Here is a 22,351-nt window from a genome sequence, read left to right on the forward strand (position 1 = left end):
ACCATCCCACTATGTAATTATTGTTAATAATAAAAGTAGTTGGAACTGGTCAACAATGCAGCAAAACAATTCTGAAAAAATGTGAAATTTCAAAGAAGTTTTTTTTTTCTTTTGCAGGGCTTAACAGGGATCCTTTTGTCATTTTTTGCAATATTTTTATCAAAATAGTTATGTAAATTAATAAGCACTTTGATTAAATGATTTAAAATGGCAAAAAATAAAAAAAAAATGGAGAAGGCTGATAGTTTTGCAAAAAAAAGGGGGGGGGGTCAACAAAAAAATCATTTCATTCAAAACATTTCAGCCAGCTCTAATATTGGTTTATTAACCTGCTCCTACTAAAGTCATTGGGAAAGCCCCTACTGAGTTGAATGGGAGCAGGGCATTTGGTGCACTGCCCTGAAGAATTTACATGGTCATTATGAATGGCATAATCCTGATAATAACGAGAACCTCAGTGCTCAACACCTCTTAGAATTAGGCCTAAAACAAACATAAAACCGGACAAGGTAGGAACCTCATATCTGACTTGGAGGGAACACATCTAGCGATAATTAAATAATACAGTTGACTTGATCACTCAGTTCTTGCCCTTTCTGTTGAGACTACCAGCAAATGCTAGTAGCAATAGTAGATTTTGTAGTAATGGACTGCAATCATCATCTCCTGACATATAAGCAGTCAAAAAGCCATACACTGTTCCCTCTAAGCTGTGCCCATGTGCGCGCACAAACAGATCCTAAACCCCGCGCACACGGTGAAACACCGTGTGCACAAAACTTTGCACAGAAGCACAAAACTTTGCCCAGAAGAAATTTTTTGCACACATGGCCTGTCAAAAATTTGCGCAGAAGAAATTTTTTGCACACGCAGCCTGTCAAAAATTAGAGGGAACATTGGATGGGAATGACTTTTACTCACTACCATTATAGGTGGAATATAAACTGGTTCCCTAGAAGTGAAAGGCTTCTTAGTTCAGTCCTCCCTTTTTTCTGTTCCTATCTAATTGTATAAGCTTGGAACATATTTATAGTGGTTGTACTGGCAGTCTTATTTTGGTGGTAAAATATGACAGTGCTGTTTGCCATAACTACATTCCCAGTATTTTTTATTTTGCCACCCCCCCTTTTTTCTGCTTCTGACTTAGATTGAGAGAGCTGCATTGTAATTCATATCACCTTTCTACAACCACCAAGGTAGTTAACCAGCATGAAGGCCTCTTCAAATATGGCTTGGGCAGAAAAATACATGATGGTGTCAAATACTGGCTAAGGTGCATGCATGCTTCTGCCCCTTGGTGACTGCTGTAGCTCATGAAAGCTTGTGCTTAAATAAATTTGTTAGTGTCTAAGGTGCCACAAGTACTCCTTTTCTTTTTGCGGATACAGACTAACACGGCTGCTACTCTGAAACCTTAATTTGCAGAAAATAGCCCACCTACAGAAGCTACTCCTAGCTAGTGGGCATTCGTTCATTCAGGGTGAGCAAAAAGTCCTGGGTTCTTTCCTCTCTACTCTTGTGCAATGTTGGGTGACCAGATAGCAAGTGTGAAAAATTGGGACGGGGCTGGGGGGTAATTGGCACCTATATAAGAAAAAGCTGCAAATATCAGAATTGTCTCTATAAAATCGGGACATCTGGTCACCCTAGCGCAATGTAGCTAACAATAGTTGTGTTTATATGTATGCAGTGCATGGATTAATTACAATAGGATAAATGGAACAATCCTTCCTACATCAGGCCATTAAACTCTGCATTTCCCTTGTATAATATGTTATCAAATGAGATTCTTAGAAATCTAGAGATCGCATCGTTTACTAGGAAATGAAAATGCCATAGTTTCTTATCGCGTGCAGGGGAAGTTCAGGGTTTCTAAAATATCCTGCTTAGGAGACTAAGGCCAATCAGAGAAATTGCTGTCATCTGGCACCGGTTTCAGTTTTCATCTAGTATTGCCAGGTGCAAATGTTTTCCCATAAAAAAGGATTATGACTATTCTTTCTGATGGCACCCTGTGAATTTACATATGTTCTTGCCTTTAAAACTGGCCCTGCGTGTCAGCATGCAGATGTGTCAGTCCTTCAAGATTCCAAGTTTTTTAGTCATCTGTTGTTACAGTTGACTATAACATCTATGGACTTACCTGGAAAGTCAATAAAATCCAATATTCTTTTAGCAGTTCTTTCCAGTGGACCAAAATAAGCTCAGATAGAGTAGTGGCAATCGGAAAGATGTTTTTGTTTAAAATAATGTGTGGTTCAACACTGAAAAGTGTCTATCAAAATAGCTTTGCGGGGTTTCATATTTCTTGTCTCACAATTACTTATAAATCAGGTCTGTTCAGTTTTTATAGGTAAAAATGTTTTTTTCTAACTTCTGCCTTGAAAACTCACCCTGGAATCTGAAAGTCAAGCTGGAGTCTTTCCGTTCACTAATCAAATAAGGAACCTGCAGTCAGAATTTAAGGGCTGATTCAAAGCTGACTGAAGTAAGCTGAAAGTCTCCCACTGACTTCAGAGATTTTAGATTAGGCCTACTTTCCACCCCCCATTATTAACATATGTAAACTGAATATATATATATATATATATAGTTTCAAATGAGCCAGATGTTTCTCATTAACATGAATCTAATAAATTCACGTTCCCACACAAGTACAGTATTACAAATCTTATTAATAACACACATACCTCACTTTCTAATTCCACCTTATTTAGCCTTCAAAGAAACAAGAGGATTCTCAGAGGTCTAGCTTATGACAACACAAATACCAGTTTAGAAAGCACTGTCTAAAGTACACATTGTCCAGATATAAATAGTTACTCTTACTTCCAATGTATGAGATCTTCCAGAAATGTTTCCCTTCTTCTGGCATTTTTCCTCTGTATATTATGTAAGTCATAACCAGCTGCTATCTATTTTCCTTCATATATGAGTCATTTGACCTGTTTCTCTTCTGGTTATTCCACCTTTAAAAGACCCATTTCTGTCTGATGACCCTTATATCATTGTCTGTATATTTATTTTGTTCAAACTCCAGAAATGGTAACCACACATTATAAAATGTGCTTGATCCTAATAGAAGATGATCATTTTTTTTCTTTTGCAATAATTTCCCATGTCTTATTTCTCCGTGCCATATAGATCATTGTTGCAATCACTGTTATATATTTGCAACAAATCTTGTACAAAGGTTATCAAGTGAGGTGTCTATGAAAAAGTTATGATTTGCTGCTTATGATTATGCTATCTGTATGCATGGATCATTTTTGTATTTGAAGTTATGAATATTGGCTCTATACCTGGATTTCAAATATTTGCTCCTAAAATAACACCCAGGAAGTAGTTAGCCAGCACATCTTGGAGGAGCTATTCAAATTGAGTGGTCCACCAAAAGAACAACGGACCATGGGAGACACCTATTTACACTTAATGGAATTTCCTGCAATGACTAGGTGAAATGCATGGACATGTGACTTGCCCATGTGACTCCAAACTCCATCTTGTTGCTGTAATTTTCCACAGTAAGAACAATGGGTTTCCCTCCACATGGCAGAGGATATAAAAGGCCCTGGAAACCCCTCCATTTTGCCTCCATTTTGCTCCAGCTCAAACCTCTGGACTATGAACTTATATTAATGGGAGCATTCTAACCAATGGACTGAGGACCTTCCAATGATTTCGAAACAGCCAGAGACTTGACTTAAGCCAGCAGTTTATTCCATCACTGCTACAAGCCTGAACCAAGAACTTTGCAATTACTGTATGTATTTGATTCCTTTAACCAATTTTAACTCTCACCTTTCTTTCTTTCTTTTTATAAATATCCTTTTAGATACTAAAGGATTGGCATCAGCGTGATTTTTGGGTAAGAACTGGGTTATATATTGACCTGGGTGTGTGGCTAGTCCTTTGGGATCAGAAGAACCTATTATTTGATGAGCGAGGGCCGGCTCCAGGCACCAGCGAAGGAAGCAGGTGCCTGGGGCTGCCAATAGAAAGGGGCGGCACTCCGTCCATTATTGGGGCGGCACGTCCGGGTCTTCGGCAGCAATTCGGCGGCTGATCCTTCATTCCCTCCCTCCCTCCCTCTTCAGCGGCAGCTCAATTGGGTTATGTTTTTTTTTTTCTTCGCCACCCCTTCCCCATCATGGGAATGCCTTTGGGTTGAGGGGGAGGTTGGGGGAGAAGAGAGCTCTTCCTTCCTCTTCTGATTGGTTGCACAGCCCCAAGAGGCATGGCAATAGGGAAGGCAGCCAATGAGAAGGGGTTCCCCCAGGCAGGGCTCACATTCGCTACAGGGCTGGAGCTTCTCACATCTGTGACACTCTCCAGGGGTACCCAGGGTTGTGAGATGTCTGCCCACTACCTGCCCTTACTGTAAAGCAATCTGGTGTAGGCTTGCTATGGGTCAGCTCCCAGAAATGAACAGCCTCTGGTAACACAAGCACTGCCTTCCAGGCCTCCGCAGGCCTCGCTTGCTCGGTGCAGGCACACACTAACCCCTGAGTCCTCTGAGTATTCTCTGTAGCATCCAGCCCCTTTTTCACTGAACTCTCACAGAATGACCAGGCCTGCTGTGCCCAAAGGAGCGGTACACACCAGCTTGTAAGATTCAACTCAAGATCACCACTTTGCTTAACACCACAGCACTGAGATCTATTTACAGCTAAAAGCAAAATAAATGTTTATTATCAAAGAACAGAGATTCCAGAGATAGTGAGTAAGACTATTGGAAACAAACAGTTACGTATAAAAAGAATTCATAACACACTTTCAAGAGAGTAAACTCAATGTACAGGTTACCCTCCTATCTAAAGAAGGTTATCTCACCAAAAGTTCTCCAGAATTTTCAGCCAGCCCTGGTTGAGACCCCTTTTTCATGAACCAAACTCGCTGTCCTTTTACTTGGTCAGTGAAGAGTGAGCTGGTGTCTTCTTTTCCCTCCAAATATAGTGGAGCAAACCTTTGATCTGCACCCGCCAAACAGGGTTCTTTCCCTCGCCCCCTGTTTTTGTCTTCGTATTAGTTTCCTTCTTTGAAGTTCTCCCAATCCTTCATTTGCATTCATTTCAGACTGGTGATAAAGGACCCCCTATGAACAAGACACTACTCAATTTGCATATAAACATGGATAGATAGACAAACATCTCTTGTCTGACAGAAATCCTGTTTTTCACCTTTGCTGGTGACCAGTCCCTAGACACACTTTAAGAACGTATTTTCAGTGTATATACATAACTCCTCAGATAGTATCTTTACGTACATTTCACAATGATATTGATGACTCATGTGACACCGGTTTTTATTTCAGACTTCACGAGACGTTTTTTGGTGAGCTGCACATACCAGACTCAGGAGATTCTTGTAACCCATGTGCACCTCCTCTGTGCCCCATGCCAGTTGGCACTAAGAGGTTCTTGGGTAACAGCATCATTGCCAGTCTGGGCTCCTGCCTCAGCTGAAATCCCATCATAATTGTCTATGGGGATTCACAAACCGATACAACTACTAGTCTCTACTACACTGGGCTTCTTCAATTAGACTAAAGGGAGAGAGAGAGAGAGTGAGAGCAAAGGATGTGAGAGCAAAAGGTGATGTGATGGGCACAGGCAGAGGTAACACGTAACTGTGGCTGGGGCGGGGGGGGTGGGCACATGACCCCCAGAACCTTTCAAGATTTCTTGGGACACCTCTGGCACAGATGCCCAGTTGTGAGGAGGCAGCAGTCCCACTGGTAGTGGCACTCTCAGTGTGTCCATGCAACAAGGGGATGGAGGAAGCAGTAGGACAGCTGGCTGCCGGCTGAGCTCCTTCCCTGCCACATGGGCTGCTTCGCCTTCTCTGCTGCTGGAGTCCTATGTGTTGCCTCTGCCTCCATCCCCCAACTCAGCGGACGGTCTGCAAAGCAAGCAGCAGCGCTGGGACTGCACAAGCAGGGAAGGAGAAGCAGCCCAATGTGGCGGAAAGGAGCTCAGTTGGCAGCCAGCCACTCTTGCCAGGGGACGCGGTGCCTCCTCGCTGCTGGGTGTCCCTGCCAGAGGCATCCTGAAAAATCTTGGGAGGCATGTGACCCTGCATGCTCCCTCCCACGCGCTGCCTCTGTGCACAGGTGCAAGAACCATCTTTTGCCCTCCTGCTTAGCTTCCTGCTACAGATTTAAAGAGAGTAAACATATCATTACACCAGGAATATATACCAGGGCTGTCAAGCGATTAAAAAAATTAATCGCACTGTTAAACAATAATAGAATACCATTTATTTAAATATTTTTGGATGTTTTCTACATTTTCAAATATATTGATTTCAATTACAACACAGAATACAAAGTGTACAGTGCTCACTTTTTATTTATTTTTTATTACAAGTATTTGCGCTGTAAAAACCCAAAGAAATAGTATTTTTCAATTCACCTAATACAAGCACTATAGTGCAATCTTGAACAACATGTGCAGGGTCATCATCCGAGACTGCTATAACATGAAATATATGGCAGAATGCAGGTAAAACAGAGCAGGGGACATAAAATTCTCCCCCAAGGAGTTCAGTCCCAAATTAATTAACACATTATTTTTTTAACGAGCATTATCAGCATGGAAGCATGTCCTCTGGAATGGTGGCCGAAGCATGAAGGGGCATACGAATGTTTAGCACATCTGGCATGTAAATCCCATGCAATGCCGGCTACAAAAGTGCCATGCAAATGCCTGTTCTCACTTTCTAGTGACATTGTAAATAAGAAGTGGGCAGCATTATCTCCTGTAAATGGAAACAAACTTGTTTGTCTTAGCGATTTGCTGAACAAGAAGTAGGACTGAGTGGACTTGTAGGCTCTGAAGTTTTACATTGTTTTGTTTTTAACTGCAGTTATGTAGCAAAAAAATCTGCAATTCTAAATTGCACTTTTACGACAAAGAGATTGCACTACAGTACTTCTATGAGGTGAATTGAAAAATACTATTTCTTTTGTCTATCATTTTTACAGTGCAAATATTTGTAATAAAAAAGAATGTACACTTTGATTTCAATTACAACACAGAATACAGTGTATATGAAAATGTAGAAAAACATCCAAAATATTTAATAAATTTAAATTGGTATTCTGTTGTTTAACAGTATGATTAAAACAGAGATTTTTAATTTTTTAATCGTGATTAACTTTTTTGAGTTAATCGTGTGAGTTAACTGTGATTAATTGACAGCCCTAATATGTAGTATATCTTAATGAGGGCTGACAGCAAATTTAAACATCCTTGTGCCAGTCTGAAGCTATATGATGAATCTCTACCACTACAGTCAGACTAGATTAGTAGATTCCAAGGCCAAAAGGGATCATCTAGTCTGACCTGTATGACACAGGCCATAGAATTTCCCCAAAGTAATTCCTAGTGCATATGTTTTAGGAAAACATCCAATCTTGATGTAAATATTGTCAGTGATGGAGAATCCACCACAACCCTTGGTAAGTTGTTCCAATTGTTAATTGCCCTTAGTGTTAAAAATGTATGCCTTATTTCTAATCTGAATTTGTCTAGCTTCAACTTCAACTGGATCATGTTATACTTTTCTCTGCTAGACTGAACAGCCCTGTAGTGGGGCCGTTGCCCAACTATGGCAGACAAAGGATTGATAGCAGTCTTTGAAGCGTCTACGCAGAACCCAGCCAATCAGAGAACGGCAGAAAGGCAGCCAATCAGAGCCAGGCTGGGTCCTATATAAAGGCTGCAAAGCAGAAGAGACAGGGTCTCTCCCTGACCAGCAAGGGAGGAGGACTGGCTTCTGGGGACAGCACCTTAGATAGAGCAGCGCTGGGCAGGCTCAGGGGAGCAGAGGGAAAGCTCCAGGCTGAGGCCCCTGAAAGAAAGGGCTGAGAAGGTGCAAGGTCGAAAGGGGAAGTGGCCCAGGGAGCACAAGCAGTAGAGGGGAGAGAAGGAGGGCAGGATATGGCTGATGCCAGAAGGTCCCTGGACCGGGACCCAGAGTACTGGGTGGGCCTGGGTCTCTCCCTCCCCCTTACACTGCACCTGGCTGTGGAGGAGCATGGCCCGACACAGACTGTGGCTTGCCCTTGAGGCAAGGGGTAGACTTTGGTGCTGCAGCTGGCTATGAGGGCAGGTGCAGACTGAGGACTATGGATACCCCCGGAAGGGGAGAGAACCAAGTGGGGTACAGCCGGAGGGCTGTGTCCAGAAGAGGATGCCACAAACTAGGGAGCAATGCAGGTCCCAGACAGCAGAGCAGACAATGGGTGAGATACCACCTGCAGATGGTGCTCCACAGCTGGACAGAGCTAATTCCCAGAGCTACCAGCAGCAGGTGCTGCAGCTGTGAGTCTGTAACCCATCACAAGCCCCTTATTAAATATTTGTTTCTCATGTAGGTATTTATAGATGGTCATCAAGACACCTCTAACCCTTCTCTGTTTTAAACTGAATAGACTGAGTTCCTTGAGTCTAATCTGTTTATCATTCTCGTGGCTCTTCTTTGTACCCTTTCCAATTTATCAACGTCCTTCTTGAACTGTGGGCACCAGAACTGGACACAGGATTCCAGCAGCGGTTGCAGCAGTGCCAAATACAGAAGTAAAATAACCTCTTTACTTCTACTCAAGATTCCCCTGTTTATGCACCCAAGGACTGCATTAGCCATTGTGGCCAGTGTCGCATTGGGAGCTCATGTTCAGTTTATTATCCACCACAACCTCAATCTCTTTCAGAGTCACTGCTTCCTAGGATAGAGTTCCCCCATCAGGTACGTATGGCCTACATTCTTTATTCCTAGATGTATACATTTACTTTTAGCCATATTAAAACACACATTGTTTCCTTGTGCCCACTTGCCAAGTGATCCAGGTCACTCTGCATCAGTGACCTGTCCTCTTTATTATTTACCACTTCCCCCAATTTTTGAGTCATTTACAAACTTTATCAGTGGTGGTTTTGTTTTCTTCCAGGTTTCAGAGAAAGAAAGGTTAAATAGCATAGGGCCAAAAACTGATCCCTGTGGACCCCACTAGAAACATACCCATTTGATGATGATTTCCCACTTACAATTATATTTTGAGACCTATCAGTTAGCCAGTTTAAGCATTTAATATGTGCCATATTCTAGTTTTGTAATTAAAATGTCCTTTGTTGCCCAGTCAAATGCCTTACAGAATTTTAAGTATAATACATCACCACTATTACCGTTATCAGCCAAACTTGTAATCTCATAAAAAGAAAATCAAGTTCATTTGAGAGGATCTGTTTTCCATAAACCCGTACTGATTGGCATTAATTATATTACCCTCTTTTAATTCTTTATTAATTTAGTCCCGTATCAGCTGTTCCATTATCTTGCCTGGGATTGATGTCAGACTGACAGGCCTATAATTACCCAGTTCATCTCATTTACTGTTTTTAAATATTTGCATAATATTTTTTTCCAGTCTTCTGGAACTTCCCTGGTGTTTCAAGGCTTATTGAAAATCAACATTAATGATCCAGAGAGATCCTCAGCCAGCTCTTTTAAAAATCTTGGATGCAAGTTATCAGGACCTGCTGGTTTAAAAATGTCTAATTGTAGTAGCTAATGTTTAACATCCTCCTGAGATACTAGTGGAATGGCAAGTGTTATCATATGATATGACTGTATCATCATTTTTCTCCAAATACAGAACAGAAATATTTATTTAACACTTTGCCTTTTTTGCATTATTATTGATAATCTAGTAATGGATCAGTACTATTGTTAAGATTCTTTTTGCCCTCAACACTGCTGGCCATAGATTTCCCCTTGTGTCTCTTTGCTTCTCTTATGAATTTTTTACAGTTCCTAGCTTCTGATTTATATTTATTACTATCAACATCCACTTTCCTCCATTTGTTTGTTTATTTACTTATTTATTGCTGATTTCACTTTCCTTCTAAACCAGGTCAGTTATTTAACCAGTGTGGCCTTCTTCCTTGATTGTGGGACTATGCCTTTTGGGGCATATAGTAAGATGTTCAACAAATTCCTAATTTTCATTCACATTTTTCTGATTAAATTCTTTCTCCCCGTTGATTTGGCTCATCATTGTTTTCAGCGTTGTGAAATTGATCCTTGTAAAGCATCAAGTATATAAATCACTGGTCTGGACTTTATTCTCTTTGCACTGGTATCTAATTTTTAGTTCTGTGATCAGTTGCTCTTTATCCCTCAAGATGAGGTCTAATATAGAATTCTCCCTTGTTAGATGCAACACTTTTTGAGTTAGGAAATTGTCATCTATGATATTTAGAAATTCCAAGATGATTTAGTACTGGCAGAATGAAACCTCCAGCATATGTTATTCAAATTGAATTCCCTCATGATCATGCAGCTTTTTCCCCTACACATAATAGATAGGTGTGTAAGGAGTGTGATTTGGTGGTCTGTAGCAGATACCAGCGAGTATACCATCTTATGCTTTATCTGTTAGGACATTCATCCACAAGCACTCCAAGAACATAAGAACGGCCATACTGGGTCAGACCAAAGGTCCATCCAGCCCAGTATCCTATACTCTGATAGTGGCCAATGGCAGGTGCCCCAAAGGGAATGAACAGACAAGTTATCATAAAGTGATCCATGCCCTGTCACCCAGTCCCAGCTTCTGGCAAACAGAGGCTAGGGACACCATCCCTGCCCATCCTGGCTAATAGCTATTGATGGACCTACCTTCCATGAATCCATCTAGCTCCCTTTTGAACCCTATTATAGTATTGGCCTTCACAACACTCTCTGGCAAGGAGTTCCAGAGGTTGACTCTGCATTGCGAGAAAACAAAATTTCTTGTTTGTTTTAAACCTGCTACCTATTAATTTCATTTGGTGCCCCTTGTTCTTATGTTCATTTGGTGCCCCTTGTTCATTTGGTGCCCCTTGTTCTTGTTCTTATGCCCCTTATTTACTTTCTCTATACCACTCGTGATTTTGTAGACCTCTATCATATCCCCCCCTTAGTCGCCTCTTTTCCAAGCTGAAAAGTCCCAGTCTTATTAATCTCTCCTCATATGGAAGCCGTTCTATACCCCTAATCATTTTTGTTGCCCTTTTCTGAACCTTTTCCAATTCCAGTATATCTTTTTTGAGATGGGGCAACCACATCTGCACACAGTATTCAAGATGTGGGCGTACCATGGATTTATATAGAGGCAATATGATATTTTCTGTCTTATTATCTATCCCTTTCTTGATGATCCCCAACATTCTGTTCACTTTTTTCACTGCCGCTGCACATTGAGTGGATGATTTCAGAGAACTATCCACAATGACTCCAAGATCTTTCTTGAATGGTAACAGCTAATTTAGACCCCATCATTGTATATGTATAGTTAGGATTATGTTTTCCAATGTGCATTACTTTGCATTTATCAACATTAAATTTCATCTGCCATTTTGTTGCCCAGTCACCCAGTTTTGTGAGATCCTTCTGTAGCTCTTCGCTGTCTGCCTGGGACTTAAGTATCTTGAGTAGTTTTATATTATCTGCAAATTTTGCCACCTACTGCTTACCCGTTTTTCCAGATCGTTTATGAATGTTAAACAGGACTGGACCCAGTACAGATCCCTGAGGGACACCACTATTTACCTCTCTCCATTCTGAAAACTGACCATTTATTCCTACCCTGTTTCCTATCTTTTAACCAGTTACCAATCCACAAGAGAACCTTCCCTCTTATCCCATGGCTACTTATTTTGCTTAAGAGCCTTTGGTGAGGGACTTTGTCAAAGACTTTCTGAAAATCTAAATACACTATATCCACTGGATCTCCTTTGTCCGCATGGTTGTTGACCCCCTCAAAGAATTCTAGTAGATTGGTGAGGCATGATTTCCCTTTAAAAAAAACATGTTGACTATTTCCCAACAAATTATGTTCATATATGTGTCTGACAGTTTTGTTCTTTACAATAGTTTCAACCAATTTACCCAGTACTGAAGTGTGGCTTACTGGCCTGTAGTTGCCATGGTCACCTCTGGAGCCCTTTTCAAAAATTGGCGTCACATTAGCTATCCTCCAGTCATTTAGTATAGAAGCTGATTTAAATGGTAGGTTACAGAAGACAGTTAGTAGCCCTGCAATTTCACATTTGAGTTCCTTCAGAACTCTTGGGTGAATACCATCAGGTCCTGGAGACTTATTACTGTTTAGTTTATCAATTTGTTCCAAAACCTCCTCTAATGACACCTCAATTTGGAACAGTTCCTCAGATCTGTCACCCAAAAAGAATGGCTTTTCTTCCAAGATTATTTTCTTCCAAGATATCAGTGACTTGGAAACATGAAATGCCATTTTTGATATAAAATGCCACTCTTCCCTTTTGTCCACTCAATCCTACCTAAATAGGTTATAACCATTGATTTTAACATATCAATCATGGGAATTATCCCACCAGGTTTCAGTAATCCCAACTAAATCAATGCTCATAAATGAGTAATTCCAAGTCCTTTTGTTTGTTACTCAGGCTCCTGGCATTGGTATACAGATAATTAAAGAATTTCTTCTCTTCACGTCCTTTGGGGCCTTGATTTAGTTTTGTTCTTAACATCTCAATTTTGTGTTGTGTAGAACAGATGTACTGTACAGATGAAGTACAGAAAAGTTTGAGGAATTGTTCAAAGTCTCAAAAAAATTAATGGCACAGCCAGAAATACAATGCAGGAATCATAGAATATTAGGGTTGGAAGAGACCTCAGGAGGTTATCTAGTCCAATCCCCTGCTCAAAGCAGGACCAACACCCAATAAATCATCTCAGCCAGGGCTTTGTCAAGACGGGCCTTAAAAACATCTAAGGATGGAGATTCCACCACCTCCCTAGGTAACCCTTTCCAGTGCTTCACCACCTTCCTAGTGAAATAGTTTCCTAATATCCATCCTAGACCTCCCCCACCGCAATCTGAGACCTTTGCTGCTGCTTCCGTCATCTGCCACCACTGAGAACAGCCTAGCTCCATCTTCTTTGGAACACCCCTTCAGGCAGTTGAAGGCTGCTATCAAATCCCCCCTCACTCTTCTCTTCTGCAGACTAATTTCAGAGTAACAGCCGTGTTAGTCTGTATTCTCAAAAAGAAAAGGAGTACTTGTGGCACCTTAGAGACTAACCAATTTATTTGAGCATGAGCTTTCGTGAGCTACAGCTCACTTCATCAGATGCATACAGTATGCATCCGATGAAGTGAGCTGTAGCTCACGAAAGCTCATGCTCAAATAAATTGGTTGGTCTCTAAGGTGCCACAAGTCCTCCTTTTCTTTCTGCAGACTAAGTAACCCCAGTTCCCTCAGCCTCTCCTTGTAAGTCATGTGCCTGAGCCCCCTAATCATTTTTGTTGCCCTCCACTGGACTCTCTCCAATTTGTCCACATCCCTTCTGTAGTGGGGGGAGCAAAACTGGACACAATACTCCACGTGTGGCCTCACCAGTGCCAAATATCGAGGGAAGTGATTATTCTCCTCTCTGCTAGCAATGCTCCTACTAAGACACTCCAATATGCCATTGGCCTTCTTGGCAACAAGGGCACACTGCTGACTCATATCCAGCTTCTCGTTCACTGTAATCCCCAGGTCCTTTTCTGCAGAACTGCTGCTTAGCTAGTCAGTCCCTAGCTGTAGCGGTGCATGGGATTCTTCCTTCCTAAGTGCAGGACTCTGCACTTGTCCTTGTTGAACCTCATCAGATTTCTTTTGGACCTATCCTCCAATTTGTCTAGCTTGCTCTGGACCCTATCCCTGCCCTCCAGCGTATCTACCTCTCCCCTCATTTTAGTGTCATATGCAAACTTGCTGAGGGTGCAATTAATCCCATCATCCAGATCATTAACAAAGATGTTGAACAAAACCGGCCCCAGGACCAATCTCGGGGCACACCGTTTGATACCAGCTGCCAACTAGACATCGAGCTGTTGATCACTACCCGTTGAGCCCAACGATCTAGCCAGCTTTCTATCCACCTTATAGTCCATTCATCCAATCCATACTTTTTTAACTTGCTGGCAAGAATACTGTGGGAGACTGTATCAAAACCTTTGCTAAGGTCAAGATATATCACATCCACCACTTTCCCCATATCCACAGTGCCAGTTATCTCATCATAGTCTACCTCATCCTTCTGATCCAGTGGTCTATAGCACACACCCACCACAACATCAATTCTGACTCCCTCTTCTAACCAACAGACCACTCACGTAGCTGGCATTGTAGTTGCTTTATGTTAATAGCAGCCTCATGGTTTCTTGTTTTAATCCCCCAGTATTGTTTCCGTAGACACAATTTCCCCCAAGTTGCTTATATCCACTCCCCCTCCATTAACATCTGTGGGAAGTGTGCATGTGTATCTGAGGGCTCTTATTACTTGAGAATCCTGCAAACAGGAGAGAGAAGGAAATGAATCATTTCAACAATAAGCTTTGACTGTATTGAGGCTGCTGATCTCATGCGGATGTGCCAAAAAATACAAACTCCTTATAAAACCAATGAAACTACTTCCTCAATGGGCAACCTTCAGGTTTCTTTCTACATTCTTTAACCATCATAGTAAGTTTCACTTCCACAAATCCATAGAAGCAACAGCATAGTTTGCTCTACTTGATCTTGCCATGATTACAGAAAATATAAGTGCATAATTACAGAGGTGTTGCTTGTGCCTCCATTGTTAAGTTCCATTTTGCTCTTAAAGCAAGGATTCATCATCTTTGTTGTGTATGAAAAATACAGTATATGCTCCCCAAATTTACCGCACTTACTCTTTGAGTATAGAACAGTGTCGCCGAAGCAGCGGTGTGCCAGTGCCCTTGGTTATGCCAGCACTGAATTTGGCTCTATACCTGCAATACCAGTTTTCTACTCCTATTGTCAGAATTTGCTCTCCATTACAGAGACATAAATGTGGAATAACGGTGCTGGAGTCAATGGATTAACTTCAGATTTATGGCTGTATTGAGCACTGGAAGCTCCCATTGACTTGCAAGCCTGCTTCTTTCTTAGGACCCAGTACTGTAACTGACTCCAGGTAGGCAGAGCCCTGTGCTCTGACAGAGGTGCCATTGATGTCAGCTGGGCTTCATCTATGTGAACATGTCCGACAGAGTAGATCCAGTGGCAGGATTTGTCCTTAGATTCTAAGGTCTTATAGGCAGCGAATGCATCTTATTTATTCTCTGATGTGCTATGTCCCTTTAAGGAGATATAATCATAATATGCAAAATAAGGCCAAATGTAAGGGGACTGTCGCCCCCTTACTAACATTCAGTGGGGGTGTTTTAGTTGCTAGCTCCCAGTACTAAAAGGGGAAGGGTCTATGGGAAATCAGGACCCTGAGACTGATAGTCCCCAGGAACAATGGGGAGAGGCCAATGCTCCAGGTCAGCCTGAATGACAGGGCGGGCAGGCTAATCAGGGAGTCAGGAGGCCAGGGAGGTCCCGTCATCCTCCGTGTGAGCTGGATTTGCCTGGGTCAGACAGAGTGGGGCCGAGCTAAGGAGAAAGCAGGGGCCTGAGCTGAGCTGGGGAGCAGAGCTGGGCCAGATCCAGAGGGACCAGAAAAGCAGCCCAGAGAGAGCAGACCCTGTCCTGGGAGCAGAGCTGCAGCCCCAAAGCCAGAGGCACAGCCCAGAGAGAGCAGACTTGGCCTGGGAGCAGAGCTGCAGCAACCAGAGCCAGAGGGGCCAGAAAAGCAGCCCAGGAAGCAGGTCAGTGCTGGGAGCAGAGTCACAGAAGCAGCCTGCAGAGCAGACCTGTCCTGGGAGCAGGGCTGCAGCAACCAGAGGCAGAGGGGCCAGAAAAGCAGCCCAGGGAGCTGGAGGCAGAGCAGCAGCAGTGCAGAGACAGAGTGGTGCAGCTGGGGCGGGAGCAGTCTGGAGCTGGGTGTGGTGAGCAGCTGGGGAGTCCGAGGGGGACCCTGGGAAGCGGGCCCAGCACAGGGAGACACCTCAGCCAAGAGGCTCTGCAGGCCAGGCTTGGATCGTAGCCCCGACAGGGTTGGGGCGACACTGGGAAGAAGGGTCCTACCACTTAGAGCCTGAGAGCGTGTGGCCACCACCAGAGCAAGTGTCCAACCCACAGCATCCCTGCAGCACAGCCAGGGCCTGAGAGGAAGGCCTGGGACTTACAAGGAACAGACTGTGAACTGCCCTGACGTTCCAGAGACACTGTTTGTGATGTTCCCTGCCACCGAACGGGTTGATATGTTTCCTTTAACCTTTCCCATTTTTCCTTATTCTTTTTAAAATTAATTGTTCATTAAATAACTTGTATTTGCTTTAAATTGTATGTAATAGTCAGTGAGTCAGAGAAGTGCCTAGTTCAGAGAGAGTACCCCGGAGTGGAGACACCCTAGCCCCTATCCTAGGTGACCACAGCAGGGTTGGGGGTCGAGCCCCCCAGGAATCCTGGGCCCAGCCTTGTTGGGGTTACGAGGACTCTGCCAGACAGGAGAGGGGAAGGGAAGTCCTCAAGGGCAGGGAGGCCACTGGGTAAAGGAAGGTTTCAGAGTGGCAGCCGTGTTAGTCTGTATTTGCAAAAAGAAAAGGAGTACTTGTGGCACCTTAGAGACTAATCCATTTTTTTGAGCATAAGCTTTCGTGAGCTACAGCTCACTTCATCGGATGCATAAAGTGGAAAATACAGTGAGGAGATTTATATACATACAGACCATGAAAAAATGGGTGTTTATCATACACATTGTAAGGAGAGTGATCACTTAAGATGAGCTATTACCAGCAGGAGGGTGGGGTGGGGGGAGAGAAAACCTTTTGAAGTGATAATCAAGGTGGGCCATTTCCAGGAGTTAACAAGAACGTCTGAGGAATAGTGGGGGGGGGGAGGGGAGAGGAATAAACAAGGGGAAATAGTTTTACTTTGTATAATGACTCAACCACTCCCAATCTCTATTCAAGCCTAAGTTAATTGTATCCAATTTGCAAATTAATTCCAATTCAGCAGTCTCTTGTTGGAGTCTGTTTTCGAAGTTTTTTTTGTTGAAGAATAGTCACTTTTAGATCAGAAATCGAGTGACCAGAGAGATTGAAGTGTTCTCCGACTGGTTTATGAATGTTATAATTCTTGACATCTGATTTGTGTCCATTTATTCTTTTACATAGAGACTGTCCAGTTTGACCAATGTACATGGCAGAGGGGCATTGCTGGCACATGATGGCATATATCACATTGGTAGATGTGCAGGTGAACGAGCCTCCAGCTTTCACCCAGACCACACCACACGATCCATTGTCTACAGCCAAGCTCTACGATACAACCGCATTTGCTCCAACCCCTCAGACAGAGACAAACACCTACAAGATCTCTATCAAGCATTCTTACAACTACAATACCCACCTGCGGAAGTGAAGAAACAGATTGACAGAGCCAGAAATCACCTACTACAGGACAGGCCCAACAAAGAAAATAACAGAACGCCACTAGCCGTCACCTTCAGCCCCCAACTAAACCTCTCCAACGCATTATCAAGGATCTACAACCTATCCTGAAGGACAACCCATCACTCTCACAAATCTTGGGAGACAGGCCAGTCCTTGCCTACAGACAACCACCCAACCTGAAGCAAATACTCACCAGCAACCACACACCACACAACAGAACCACTAACCCAGGAACCTATCCTTGCAACAAAGCCCATTGCCAACTGTGCCCACATATCTATTCAGGGGACACCATCATAGGGCCTAATCACATCCGCCACACTATCAGAGGCTCGTTCAGTACAGCCAGGACCTGGGAGGAAGGCCTGGCACATGCGAGGACCAGACTGTGAGCTTCCCTTATATTCCAGAGACTGCAGTTTGTCATGTCCCTGTGCCCACAGCGTGGGGTTACGTGTTTTCTGTTAACCTTTTCCATTTTTTCCTTATTTTTTTTAATTGATTGCTGTTTAATAAATTGTATTTACTTGAACTATATGCAATGATCAGTGGGTCAGGGAAGAGTCCAGTGCTGAGAGAGTACCCCAGAGTGGGGACACCCTGGCCTAAGTGACCATGACAAGATTGGGGATTGTCGAGCACCCCTGCAATCCTGGGCCCAGCTCTGCCACATAGGAGAGTGGAAGGGGAGTCCTTGAGGTCAGGCAGACCTCAGGGTAAAAGGAGTGGGAGCGAGGACTCAGATCCTTTCGCTGGCCAATTTCACCCGGGTAGTTCATAAGCCAGGAAAGTTCTGCACAATAGCGGGACCATTCCCCCACTTACACAGAGAAAAGAAAGCAGTCACCACAAACTTTGGAAGAGGTAATAGAGAACTTTTTCTTTGGTGAGGGTGTGTGGGCAACAATGAGGGGTGGGCGGAGGCAGCCAGGAGGCACCTTCTCCTTAGGAAATACCTGGTAATCCTGAAATGTCACATTCCTTTGAGGTGATAAAGAACTTCTTCCTGTAAGTGTCATTCAACAAACACATTCCTCAGGCCTTCATCAGAAGATCAGCACATCCATCTCTGCTTAATTTGAGTTTCATTGTAGTTGAGTTTGCCTCTAAGTAAAAGCACAACAATCCTTCTTCCCTTTAAATTCCATAAGCATCTGGCTTCCCAGGGATGGATTGTCCCGATTTAACCTGTGTCTACATGGAATGTGCCAGGGGGTGGGGTTAGCTGTCCTTTGCCCTACACATTCCCTATTCTGTTGAGGAATTTATCATTACAGTGAGTATGGGAAGCTAGGTGGGTGGTGGGGGCACTTTACACAGATCTCCACAGAGGTTACTCTGGTCTCCTTTCCACCCCACATGTTAGGCTAATCAAGGTTTAGAACTTTACCCTTAGTAAAATTTGTAGCACTGTCCTCAGAGTCTTTGGGGTTGCAGTAGAATTTGCTTGGGCAGCCAACTGTAAACCTACACTATATGTTAACCAGGCACTGCAAATACCCTGATCTTCCCTCCTAATCACATTGGGGAAAAGAGTTAATTTCTACACTGGTAACTGGGAAGTTAAGGTTCAAACTGGATGTTTTTAAACCTCTGTTTTTGCAAATTCCTTTCTGAGCATCTTAAATTGGCAGATGAAATTGAGCAAGAAAAGCAGTCTGTTAGAGCTCACAGTAACCTCTTTGGCTGATTACACAATGGCTGAGATAAATCTGAGGTCCATTCATGCTCTGAAATAGCAATGCTTAAACACAGTAAGTCAGATTCTGATCTGAGTTACATTGGTTAAAATCTGGAATAACTCCACTGATTTCTGTGGAGTGACTCTGGATTGACACTATTGTAAATGAGATCAGAATCTGGCCCACTCACTATCGTGTATGAGCTATGTCATCAAAAGGAGATGGTGTCTTTCTGTTTCCTATGTATTGCACCTTCCAATGTACAGAATTCCCTGCTGCCATTTTGTGCTTCGCTCTAGATGGAGATTATTATTGAGCGAGTCACTATTTTCTCTTTCTGTCTCTGTCTTGGAATCTTTAGCCCTAACTCTACGCTGTGGATGAACTGAGCCATGGAATATATGGGGACAAGAATAGCTGTGTGCCACCTTTATGCCTCCTTGATTCTGGAGACAGCTGGGGGAATGGGGCTGTCCCCAGCAAAAGCCAGAAGCTCTGGATGTAGACATAGCCTGTTTGTGAGAATCAAGGAGAGCACTGTGTTTGAAGACCAGTGTGTGTTACGGCATTTATTACGAATGTTGAAGACCAATGCCCCTCTCCACCTCCAGAAATGTTCCCTGGGGAGCACAGCCCCTTAGCACTCAGCATCGAGTGAATACATTCCAGGGTTTGTGCAGGAACTGTTTTTGCACAGGATTCAGAACCAGGTCCGGGTGATAGAGCTGAGATTTTAAGGACATGAACATCTGAAAAATCAAGGTGATGGTTTCCACAGAAGCTGTAACCCCTGCCCAATCAGACAGTGGGCCAGATTTTGGCTGGCAGCTGGTGACTCTGGTGACCCAGTGACCCTGTGCCCAATGTGGGGCTGAGGAGTGCAGGCCTTGCTCCACCCTTAGCAACTTTGTGGCTCCTACCTATGTGAAAGGGATGGGAAGAGGTGGTGTGAAGGTGGACCCATGACCACTTCCCCTGTCTCATCTTTGGTCAGCAGAGCTAGCCAGGCAGAGAGAGGAAAGCATGTGGCACCATTTCTAAAGTTGGTGTAGCTATCATGCTGGTGTGTGTTGTCTGGGCACACTGGCTGTATATGCCTTAGTATACAGTGTGTGTTCAGTGTGTCAGTGAGATCTGTTAGACCATGGGGTAGTCTCTCAAGAGTGGGAATGGAAGGTCTATTGCCTGAGTCATTTAAAACCGGATTGGCATACTGGAAGGAACTATCCTGCCCTGGCAGAGGATGGATACGCAGCCTATTACTATGCGTCTTCTGTAACTGGGATGGGTTCTATTAATGCTCACTTTAATATAAGGCAAATAAGGGTAGAAGGGTAATGCCGTATATGGACATTATTTACGAGGGGAGGATTGCATAATTCATGATGAATGACTGAGTGAAACCTGTCATTGTATGATGATCCCTAAGAAAAGCAGTGATGTACTTAATCCATCTCTCCTCCTCTTGTTGTGTGTTTTACTGCCCAATTTATTCAGTAGAGAGCTGGAAAACACAATAGCGATGTGATGCACAGAGAACAGGCATAAATGTGTGATGACTAGGGCCCTACCAAATTCACGGTTCATTTTGAACAATTTCACGGTCATAGGATTTTTAAAATGGTAAATTTCATGATTTCCGCTATTTAAATCTGAAATGTCACAGTGCTGTCATGGTAGGGGTCCTCTCCCAAAAAGGAGTTATGGAGGGAGTCACAAGGTTATTGTAGATGGGGCGTTGCAGTATTGCTACTCTTACTTCTGTCCTGGTGCCTGCAGTGATGGGCCCTCAGCTAGCAGCCACCAGTCTCCGGCCACCCAGCTCTGAAGGCAGGAGTGCAGAAGTAAAGGGGGGTATGGTGTGGTACGGCTACCCTGACTTCTGTGCTGCTGCTGGCAGGGCACTGCCTTCTGAGCAGGGCGCCCGGCCAACAGCCGCCGCTGTCCAGCTGCCCAGCTCTGAAGGCAGTGCAGAAGTCAGGGTGGCAATACCACAACCCCCCTAAAATAACATTGCCACCCCCACGCACCTCCCTTTTAGGTCAGGACCCCCAATTTGAGAAACGCTGGTCTCCCCTGTGAAATCTGTATCGTATAAGGTAAAAGCACACACAAGACCAGATTTCACGGTCCGTGACGTTTTTCATGGCTGTGAATTTGGTAGGGCCCTAGTGATGACCAGAAGATATGGAGAGTGTAAATGATTGGTTCCTGGTCCATCAGTGTAGTATTTTGAGTCCTGATCCGGCAGCCCTTATCCTTGTGAGTAAAGATTGCAGAATCTTGTACTAGATAGAGAATGAAGAATCACATAAGAACTGCCTGCAAAGGGCTTTCGTCTCTTTGATTTAGGTGCCATTACTCAGTTGCTGTTGTCATTTTTATTGTTACTATATTTCTTTCTTCTTCCTCCTCTCCAGCCCAGCCCTTCTTATTGACAAAGGGCGGGAGGGAAGGGATGGATCTTACATGAAGCTCTGGAGATGGGTCAATGTGAGACAGGTATATTGCAGGGTTCAATCACCGACTCCAGAGCTGGCAGAGTAGGAAGTGCCATGAAGGCAGAGCACACAGCCTTGAGTGGGGGGATGGGGATGCAGTTTGAGGAGCACTGCTGGAGAATTCCATACCTTCCTCTTTGGCCAGGAAGAATGATTCTGGGACTAAATACCATGGCAACAAAGGGTGGGAAGGAAGGTCACTTCACAGCCATAGAATGCCAGCTCACTGGGATTTATTAAATAGAGTGCCCTAAAATGCACATAAAACACTGTGGTGAGAGGCGTAGCTGCACTCAGCTTTAAGGCTGTCACTCACCATGAGGTATCGGGTGCATGTGGAGTGTGCACAGGACACCGGAGCAAACAAATATAGCTCCCCAAAGTGAATTATTGAAGTATTTGTGGCATTCTGGATTTTCATCTTATTGTCAGATCTGGTGCCTGGAACGGCTTCATCTGCCATTCCATAGTGGTGTCAGGAACAATCCACTCTGTGTAAACTGCAGCACTCAGGAGCCATTCAGATCTGCTGCTTAAACCCTGATACTCTCTCTGGCACCTGCTCTGCCATCATAGCTTGTGTTAGAAAATACGAGGTGCAGGGCAGGACTGCTGTTTACTTTCAATAATATTAGTAACTGAAAACAACATGATGCAAGTTGCAAGTCTGGTGCCACTGTAAGCAGTGTCAGGATGAGCTCCGCCCTGACATCTGGTGGTGAGGTGTGGCAAGTTGTGGAAAAGAACTTCAGGGGCCAATCTCATTTGCATAGGCACACCCACCCCGC

The sequence above is a fragment of the Natator depressus genome, chromosome 2 (assembly GCF_965152275.1).
Source record: "Natator depressus isolate rNatDep1 chromosome 2, rNatDep2.hap1, whole genome shotgun sequence".
NCBI lineage: Eukaryota > Metazoa > Chordata > Testudines > Cheloniidae > Natator > Natator depressus.